The 11362-nt window shown below is 34.0% G+C and overlaps 1 pseudogene across 1 annotated transcript; it reads right to left on the reverse strand.

Moving 5' to 3' along the window:
• Window positions 1-7421: 7421 nt before the first annotated feature.
• LOC114374362 lies at window positions 7422-9704 on the reverse strand (annotated as a pseudogene). Its single transcript, XR_003658551.1, has 4 exons — window positions 9085-9704; window positions 8866-8980; window positions 8644-8758; window positions 7422-8486 (listed from the first exon to the last, which is right to left on the reverse strand). The product of XR_003658551.1 is annotated as an uncharacterized LOC114374362 (transcript).
• Window positions 9705-11362: the final 1658 nt, after the last annotated feature.

Below are 11362 nucleotides of genomic sequence, written 5' to 3' on the forward strand. Positions count from 1 at the left end.
GACGTGGGTTAATATTGGTCAAATATGAATATTGATATTGATCAAGATGTTTAGATTCTGCATCGTAATTGATTCTGGGGGAGACGTATGTCCATGTTGAAACGGTTCAAAGTAACTTATGGATCCAACAAAATTAATTTTTGTGAATATTTTTATTATTTCCGATTTTATCCTTCTTTCTTTTGCTTTTGAATAGTCAATAATGGTAATATATTTTCATTCTAGTATTTATATCTTTTCTCACCAACCTATCCACGTACTAAATACTCTTTCACTAATAAATATAAAAATAAGTTATTATTAAAAAACGTGTTGCACTTTATTTCAAGAAAAGAATATCAACTTAAATTTTACTTACCTAACAGCATATTTAATTATCCCCAATTATGTTTTATTTTTAACTATTTAAAATATGTTTAATATAAAATACTTTTTCAAACAATTAACACATTCAAAATTGATTTTGAGAACAAATTTTCAAACAATATTAAATGTGGAAATCAATTTTCAAGATACAAGTATCCAAACAAAAATCACGTTTCTTTCAAATCAATTTTATAAAATCACATTGATTTAGAATCAATTTTACAAACGCATATCCAAACACGCACATAGTTTGTGGTTATTTTCAATTAAATTCTCTTCTTTCTTGAAAAAATATAAGACAACGGAAAAATAATAAAATCTTGAATTATTGAAAAAAGATAATAAGAGAATTGAATAAATGTATTAAGAATAAAAATAAAAGAAAATATAAAAAATTAAAAGCTTAAAAGATGTTACTCAAGTAACGTTTAAAAAAACGCTAGACACTATTAAAAAAATTATTTATCAAATAATCAAACAAAATTTTTAACTGGTAAAAAAATCTAAAAATTAATTGAAATATCTTATTAAATATAATCTTGTTGGATGAGTGTGCTTCTAAAGATATTTAATAATAAAAAAAGTTTAAATTGCCTATTTTTTAACTATTCTCTCTTTCCTAAAATAAGTATCATCCTATAATCCTGTATTACCTTACAAAGATTAGTAGAAACTAATAAATACATGAAAAATATTAGTGAGTAGCATTAATATTATATCCAAAAATTAAAATGATTCTTATTAGGAATATTAGTGAAAAATAATTAATATTATATTAAAAAGTCAAATGTTATATTTATTTTGGAATTGAGGAAATACAATTTCAAAGAGTAAACAACTTTAAATGATAATGTAACTCTTGATTTAACTGTAAGAACACTTTAATTAAAGAACAATAAAAGTAAAAGCTAACAATGCGCATGTAACTCCTCCATAACTAGTAGTCTCATATTTTATAGTCTTAAGTATGTTGTTGTATTTTTTAGTCAAAATAATAATTAAGATAAGTCACCCTATAATGGTGCTTGTCATTCGCAGGGGGGATCGGAGGAGGATGTATGGGGCTTGCCGTTAGCAGGGAGGTGGGGAGGTGCCATGAGAAAGGGATTCGACATGATTTCGGCTGGTGGTGGTGACTTCGCAGAGGAAGAAGATGGAGAGGGTTGGTAGGGTACCATGGTATTCAGTTTCAGGAGAATGACATCCAGTATGAATTCCATGGAAGTTTGGGTCTAGGCGACGCGGAGTTGAGCTGCAGCAAGTTTGGCCATGACGGCCTCGGGGCGGTCCAGGCTGGTGAAGGAAGGTTCAGCGTCTGCAATCGAAGGACAACAGGTCAGACCAATTGATGGGAGCAAAGGGAAAGATAATAAGAAAGAGACCTTGAATTCAAGGACAAGGGACCTCCTTACTACACAAAAGGTAATTTTCTAAATTCATCTTCTCTATTCCTTGCTTTTTATTTCATTCTTATATAGGCTTTTGTGCTAATCAGAATCACATTCCACTACTAACAAAATTCACATTTCACTACTAACAAACTATGTCACTAATAACTACTAACAAACTTTGGCATTTTGTTAAACAGAAAGTTATGTTGTTGTCCAACATTCACGAAAGTCACCCATAATCCTCAAGGTATGATGGTTTGTGCTTTTTTTGGGCTTGCTATCTTAGGCTTCTCCTGCTTCTATTGTATCCTTCCTCCTATCAATGTATTGTAGGCCATCTCTCCTGTATCAAGTTTGGCTACCAATGGGAGAAGCACATTAAGCATGAGTTATAGGAATTCAAATTAAACACATGATACAAGCAATTACAATTTTACAATGAAATCAATAAATAAATGGTGCCAGATTGCAGAACCTTCAATTTAGCATCTAATTAAAGAGTAATCAATTTATGCTTTTCAAGTGAGACAATGTAAATATTAATCCTTGTACAGTCAATCAGTCATACATGCAAGGATTATGGCACAGTCTGCTTTGCTGTTTATTTATCTGTACGAACAAGCCTTGAATAGCCATTCTTCCCAATGTACTCTGCCTTCCAAGAAAATAAAGAAGCTAAAGAAAGACACAAAAGAATAATATTTGTCATTTGTAATTAAGCTCCTACCATCATTTGAGTTCTTATTATTTGACTTATGAGTTATGATCTATGTGATAATCTGAATCCTGACTTTTCTTTGTTGAAAAACAACATCTAAGTGTTGAAGCTTCGTTTATTCATCCAACTCACATGTATCTCAACCTTTCTTTACTTTATTTGTTTCGCACACACCACACCACGACAGAACAAGTAACTCATGCTACAATTCAATGTCGGGGTTTGCTATTGCCCCCCTCCCAACATTTTCAAATTTCAAAGATGTTGTTCCCAACATTGCACTATGAAAACACACTTTTGTTGGACTGATGGGGATGCAAAAAATTTTGTACAATGGAATCACAATTTCCATTATGTATTCTAGGCTATCTAGTTTGGTGGAAGTGTTTTTTCATTGTGTAGCTAAATGTGTTGAAAAAAGTGCACAACGGAATCACGATTTCATTGTGCAAGTGGGGGTCAATTAAGAAAATGTAACAGAAGTGTGATTCGACTATATAAATTGTTGCATAACAAAATTAAAATTTTGTTTTTTCACAATCCATGTTACACAATGTTGTGTTACAATTTCTGTAACACAAAGGAATCATGATTTCGTTATGCTACTAAATTGTAACATAATGAAACCGTGATTCCATTGTGAGATGAATTTGCAACACAACGGAATCATGATTTTATTAGTATCATGATTTCATTAGTTTGCCAAAAAGGGTGGGATGAGTGCCAATATGGGAGGAAAGAAGCAAAAGAACATTTTGGTATTTGTGCATTCATATTAGTGACGAAAAACAATTTTGGAGGTACTAATATGAATTCTATGCAATGCTACGTATGATTTGGTTTGTTAATGATGTTCTGTTGGGTCCATTACGCTTTGGGCCACTACTGTTCAGATATTGGTTAGTCATGCTATTGGACTTAAACTTACATTCATTGTTTGGTCAATAACACGTTTTTGGACTCATTCTGACATGCTGAACCTGCATAAATATTACAAAAACAAGTAAAGAGAGAAGGTAAGCAAAACTACAGAAATGATTAAAAAAATAACAATGATTAAAACTAATATATAACTTAACTGAAAGTTTATTTAGAGGTAATTCGAAGAATCTTCAAATAGTTTTCAGTCCTTTGAATTTTAGATTATTTTTAAAAACAAATTACCCTTAACAATTTAAAATAATAATAATTTAATATTTATACTTTGTCTATTTAAAAGTATAAAATTATTAATTTATATGAAATTTTATATCTATTGGTTTATTTAAAACTAATAGTGTGTTTGAATTCATGTTAAGTAATATAGAATCATGTTAAAAAAATCAACTAACCTGATTTTAGATAAATATTTACATGTGTGGCGTTCCTGAGAAAATAGCTTTTCTTTTAGTTGTTTTGCTTTCTTTTACTCTTGTTACACAAAAAAAAAAAGATACAATATTTACTTGTTTGGTTCTACCTTAAGAAATTGATTTTGAGTTTAAATAATTCTAAATATTTTTGTTGAATAAAAAAATTATATCATGTTTTGCTATTAACTTACGTTAGAATAAGACGCTCAAACATAGATCACACTAGTTCTAAGTTAATTTTACAAACATTCACTCAAACTCCTAGCAAGTTTCTTAACTTATTAAAGGTTCTTGTTTCCAAAATAAACTCTTATTAGACGTGGGGCGAGTGGGATGGAATAGTTCTCATCACAAAATAGTATATAGACTGAACTAGACTTTATTCATGCCAAACCAGAAATGAAATTTGATACGCAGTAGATAATGAAGCCATAAATTTAGGAAACATGCTAGGTTCTATTTAAAGCAAAATTTAAAAAGTTTTGTCCCATCATTCTCACTCTCTATGTCCACATGCCATTTTCATTCAAGAAATCAATGCAGAGAAGACTGAGCGGAAGCTCCATGTCATCTCATTCGTCTGTGAAGGTGCCAAGTTAAATCAATCCCCAGGCAACAAGATCCATCAATATTATTTTGATTGATGTAAATTGTCTATATGCTGTGTTTGGAGTGTGACTAATGATGATAACGTCATTAAGCAACATATAGCAATCAATGTATGCCACCTTCAGGATAAGTAGTAATACGAGTTTGCAAAACAATTGAAACAGTTACTACTGCATGACGTTGACAAAACTAAGGATCATACTACTCAACGTGAATCTCATTTTTAGTAAATTTGAAGGACAAGACGAGAAAGATAAAACAAAAAAAATTAATAATAAGTGTAATAACTAATAAGTAATGCAATAGAAAAAAATATGTTAAGCAGAAAATGAGGCAAAAGAGAAAATAAATATATGTTATAGTAACCCCAAAACTAAAATCGTATGCTTATCTCAGGATTGTGTATGTCTATCAAACTAGAAATGAATGTATTATTTATCATGTGCCATAAAATCAACTTATATTTTCTAAGAATTTTGTAGAAAATACTTTCTCAATATTTTAATTTATCCTAAAATATGTTACTCTCATAATATAAGTATCGTGTAAGAAAAAAAATCTCAAAATAAGTCTTATTTTAACTTTTTAATATAACATTAACTATTTTTTTATTTACACTCCTCATAATATTTTTTTTAAAATGCCGCTGTTACATTTCTTCCATCACAAAAGATTAATAATAAATTTAATTTTATAAAATTACTATACTTTTTCATCTTAAGTAAAAAAAAAATTAAGACTATACTTATTGTGAAATGGAGAGAGTATTACAAAAACCAAGAGATCGTTTTTTTTCTTCTAATAATACCTTTATTAATAGTTGACTTAAATAGTTAGATAAATTCATAATTTTAATATAAATACTATCATTATAATGTGTAATTAATAATTTAAAATAAAAAGTACACGACAATCTTTAAGAACTGTTTCTAAGATTCATAAACTTTAGCCAGCAATGAAGATATTTCATTTTCCATCATAATTGTTTCATCTTGATGCTGTCACAACTTTTTTAATGAGGATTCAACGGCAAAGAAATCATAAACGCCCCCTCACGTAATGGCCTAAGACTGATAATCACCCTGATAGCATTTGGAAACTTACAAATATCAAATCTAACATTTTCATTTATTTATATTAAATCATCAATATACCAATTAGTTATCTTTCATCTCTTCTGATCTCTCTCAAAGTACATATTAATATAAGTATATTCATAAATGCTTTTTTTTAGTAGAGACATTGCCTAACACCATTTCTTCCCTTAATGTTTTTTTTTTCACCATAAAAGTTTTTTCTTCACCATCTAAGAATTTTTCCCATTAGATGAAATCTTCCATTTTAACAGGATTTTTTTCCCCTTTAGACGCATGTCACATCCGTTAAATAATTACTTTACAGGTACAACAAAAGTTACTGTAAGTTTATCATTTAACAGAACCATATGTATCATATGTAAAAAGCAATTTTGTTTGGATTGAATAAAAGACTACTATATGCAATAAATCTGTTTCACTAAATATTTAACACAACTTCCATTCTCAATCCTTAAACACGATTTAGATAAGTTAATATAATTTTGAGCCATGCACTCGTGTAAATGGATTTTTAATATGATCCCATAAGTCAAATAATAATTAGAATTAACAAAACATAACTTTTCCAAACAAAAAGTCAAGAGTTTTGTGCTAGAAGACTATATTAATTAGCGGTTTAGACGTCCATTCACCAAAATGTAAGGAGAGCAAAAGCCAATTGTAAATCGGCCCCGGGTACGGCAGGAAATTCTGCTAATCATCCCAAAAGACATCTCTCAAAGTTGTTGTTTATTATATTATTATTTTGAAACTCACTCAGTCACTCCCTAATGCACTTGAACGGATAGACTTCAAACTGATTCCTTGTCCATATCAAAGCATGGAGACGGCTAAATGTGGTCCATGGATCCGACAAGTACACAGGATCTTGGGCAAATCTTCTAGCCGAGCAGTTCAATAGTTGACAGGTGTAAAGGCACTCTTAAGAAATAATTGCATTTCTGATCCACATTGCAGAGCATGTATTTAATGTTGATGCACAGATGGTTTATGTAGGCAACAATATCCCACCTCATTCCATCTATCTACTAAGTGAAAGAGCTTTTTTTGAGATTGGTCAAATCCCTAATCCTAATCCCTCCATATCAGCTTTTTGTCCAAACAGATAATCAGTTTTTCTTCCCTCTCTCGTTTACCTCATTTTATTCTCATCTCATCATTTTTCATTTTCATTATAACATTGTTACATTCACTAATTTCTCTCTTTTGTTCACCTTTGCATCTAAAAATTGAAACATACATTAAACATTTTCCTTATCAGAGCAACAAACCCTTATCAATTTTGAGATGCCTTTGACAAGAAAATCATAACTTCCACCATTTCACGGTATTAAAATGTCTTCTCACAATATTATCATCTCCTTTGTTTCCTGCCTTGGATATTAAAACTATGATTCGGATGTGGTTTTAAGGAGCTAGAGTCTATGTTGTTTAGTTGGTGGAGTCTAAAATGCACCTTCTAACTCCACCATTAGATTAGGATGATATTTCAATTATCGACCATAAAAACAGCTTAGTCAATGGCTGGAGGAGCTGGGGCATCCATGCTAAAGTTCATGCAGGGTGCATTGTACTATTGTAGAACCACCGTGCAGTAATTATTTAATGTCACAAGTTTGTTCTATTTTGTTTGGGACATGCAACTTTGATAATTTGCATAAATAGACACCGCTGAAAGCCAGAAGCTAATCTTGACTAAAAATAGAGATTTTAGCTACTATAACACATTAGAGTCTGCGCCACTACGATTTTATGAATCAGGCCCGGTCCATGCATCAAAATTGAATTAGACTTCTTTAATCTTTTACTAGGAGATAGATATGATTCCTTTTATACACCCCATTTCATTTTTCCCTCTTCTAATTTTTTCAGAGCCTAGTCGAAAATAAGCAAAGCAAGCTAAGATTTTATATACAGTTCACATTGGCAGAAATGTAATTAGCAACTCAACGCCAGCTTCTAAATTTTTTCACAAGCAGAGCTACACATAGAGTCTACACAAGAGGATTAAACAACATTTTGGATCATTCATCTAGAAAGGCAAATGCATACATGATACAACAATAAGCTGTCTACGAACCTGGCCTACCAGTAAAACGATTGGATGGGACCCCTAGATTCCGGCAAAATTGCCCATCTTCTTCGTTGTTACCTAAAGGTGCTTTGCGCTTCCGAAGAGTTGCCTCTAAGTTCTGATCTTCACCCTCTACATTACATTTACCAGAAGTGGACTCAATGGTGCCATAACCTGTCTCTCTAGGATAAAAACAGAACTCCCTATATTTCTGCAAGGATAAATGGCTAAACCTGCTGCTTCCCGGTGAAACTCCTAAACCAACATCATCTACTTCATACGCTGAACTACTTTTGCTGCTTGAACACGGATGCAGACATTGACCCAACCTCAAAGACAAGTCACATTCCCTATCTGGTGCTGCCTCCTGAGTGCCAACAGCAATCTCTTTTCCTATTCTGTTTGCAACGTGATGGAATCTACCATAGGAGAAGTTTTCCAATAGACCAATTCCTGAAGGCTCAGGGACTGGAATGACTGGTCTGCCAACAAAGATTGTATCAGAACACGTGGTATCTCTAGCAGTCGTCCTAGGTTGAGGTTCTCTGGCTTCATAACCATAGTACAATGGGTAAACTGAACCCAAGTTCAATGAGGGTCTAGCTTCCTTTGTCAATGGCTGGCGATGACAAGGGAGGCCTTCTGAGAAAGGGTAGTTAGAGGAACCCATGAGCTTGCTATTTTGGTGGGTAGAATCTGGCACAGGAATTGGTGAGACAGCAGGAGTTGTGACTTTGGCATAGTTCAAGGGATTCCCAGCATCAGGTTTATGAGACACAGAGGGAGGTTGTTGAATCCTTGAAGAAAGGTAAGTCCTTGGGTTATTGTGCCGATCACTTCTGGAAGTTCTCACAGGTTTGCATCCCAGGTTAAGTGCAGCTGTGATCAACCCAATGAATGGACCCAGAAAACCATAAAAACAGAAACACATCACTGGCAGCTCAAAGCAACTAATCTCCACACAATGACACATAAAAATAGGATTTTGAGACAGACACTTAAGAGTGGATCCACAGAAGATGAAAAAATGAAGTACCTTCAACACATGGGGGCAAGAGGTCTCCTGTCTCGGTGGTCTCATCTCTCCGTATGATTGTGTTAACGGCATCATTGAGGCGGTCCCAGAGCGTATCAGGATTCAAGTACTCTGCCTAAGCAACCAAATCACAAAAAAATTAAGCAAAAGGGGTTTCACCCAACACAGTGAAAAGATCTAAGAATTCAAATTCCGCAAGCATTTTGTGAAAGGAGAAAAAACCTCGGAATTGGCTTTGGAGTACATGATTTCTTCGGCCTTGAGAACCACCACGGGGAGCTTCTCTTGCCATTCCTTGTTCTTCTTGGTCGCGGGACTGTGAGCGTCATTGACGACCCTAATCAAACACATGGCGTGCAATAGCGTCAGGGGAATGCACAAGAGCGAAAAAGGGGCGAGAGATAGAAAAAAGAGAGGGGGAAAACGAGAAGAACCCAAAACCTGAAAATCTGCTGAATGATGGAACCTCTCACGGGTTGGTGGCGCTCGCTGTGCCAAGCCCTTCTCACGCACTCGTAAGGCCTTGGCCCTGGGCGTGGCATCTTCGAAATGAAAGTGTTAAACCCAAACCAAACCGCCCAAGACACTCTTTTTTTCTTTTTTTTTTCTCTTTCTCTCACTCACTCACACACACAACACACGAGAACAATATGGGAAGAAGAAATGGACAGAAATAATTGAGTGGCGTGTCTGTCTGTTGGGGGGAGTTTTACATCCTATATACACAACACAGTGGCAGTGCTCACTCGCTCACTCTATCTATCTACAATAACAATAACAATTACATGGGGTTATGTTTGTTTGTTTGATGGTCAATTACTACTACTACTCATACAACTCACTTGTCTTGCCATTCTCTCCTCATTCCACAATTTGTAATGGGACGGTTTTGTTTGGAGTAGGAGTAGCGAGAGAAAGGGTAGCTTTCTTTCTCATTCTTTTGTCTTCCCCAATAATTTAGAGGGTTTACCATTACCATGGTCTTTTGTATGTTTGATGTTTGATGTTAGTGTTCAATCTTTTCTCCTTTGTGTGGGGGGTGGGGTGGGGTCTGGTCACACCTCTTGAGAAAAGGAGAGTGGGAGAGTTAGGTTACTATCAAAAAATACCTGTATAATAAAGTCCCATTAAAATTCTCCCCTTCCCAATGCCATGCCATGCCCTCACCCATATTTAATATTGGGTTGGTTGTTGTTACATAACATTACTTTACCTTACCATTACACCATGCATTATCTATTTTTACATAATTGCACTCCAATGCCATCATATTCGTACACACAACACAACCCTTCAACCAGCATGAACACTGCAAGGAAAATGACAAAACATAACTAATATCAACTTCGTTATAAAGTAGCCCAAGAGAATCCGGTTACATCAGTTTCCCCCCTTATTCTTCCTTAATAATGCTACTCAGATTCTTTCTCCCTTTTTTTTTAACCCTTAGAGTTAATTTTTGTTTCACAGTGACTCATGCTTTTATTCCGGGGACAAACATCGTTATTTCGGTTGTGCTAGACTCTTGTTGCCACCTACAACGTGCACATGGTGCTCTTTTAATTGTTATATTGGTAGGTCAGCCCTTGTAGAAATTAATGTCTATGACTATGGTATGTGAGTCAACTTGACCCGTGTCTAGTGTCTAGTAAAATTGATTTATTTATGACTTAGGAAGATATACACTATATATTTATAATGTGCAGTGAACACATTGATGGGTAAACGGGTACATTCTGCACCCTCAGCGCTGTAAATAATCCCCTTTATGTGATAAAAACAGCCTTTGGCATAACACTGACGCTGTATGGGCCTTCCCCATTCTCTCATGTCACGTCCACTCTTGACAACGGCTGCACAAAGCCAAACTCCTTTTTCAGTTTTTATGTAAGCCTCGAGCATCCCACTTCCAACTTCTATCTTTTTTCTTTGGGGGTACAGTACTTGGAAAAAAAGAAGCCTAATGTTTCAACAGTGGGTGAGTAATCTCCTCCTCACCCTCACCTCACACTTCCCTGTTTCTACTTGGTACTTTATGCTCCTTAAACTCCAAAGTACACATTTCAATTTATATTACTAGTTACCAGACAAACTTCAAAAATAAATAAATTTAAACAGATATGGTGGGAATGAAAATGAATAGCTATGTCAATACAATACCCATATAATCTCAATCATAATGGAAAGTGTGAAGAAACAATAACGTTAATGTCCAGCATACTTGATAGATAATTAAGTTTTTTAAACATGTTGACAGAGATTTTATTCTTTGATTGTGCATGTATAAAAAAAATTATTGAGAGAGATAAAACTCACTTTCATCATCTCTATATCTGAAGGATTAATCCTATGTCTTCCAACAGCACAGCAGGAATACCTTACGTCCAAAAAAAAAATTTGAATGTGTGACGATTGTTTGGGTTATTATTAATTGTTGATTTTTACTGCAGGGGTGACTAGGACCACAACATTCAAACTAGTAGCATTTTGGAGTATGTACATAAAAAATAATCCACACTTTTACCATATATGCCAACCACTACTATATTAGCAATAAATAATTGTGATGGGTACTACCCCAATTGAAAGGGATACGCTAGTATCTGGCTAATCAGTATCCACACACATACTTGACACTACAGAGCTTTACCTCACACAAATGAAAATGTGATATTTTGTTCGTTTGGCTATGTTATTTTTTTACTTGGCCAGGATGAGA

Source organism: Glycine soja, chromosome 11, assembly GCF_004193775.1.
Source record: "Glycine soja cultivar W05 chromosome 11, ASM419377v2, whole genome shotgun sequence".
Classification (NCBI taxonomy): Eukaryota; Viridiplantae; Streptophyta; class Magnoliopsida; order Fabales; family Fabaceae; genus Glycine; species Glycine soja.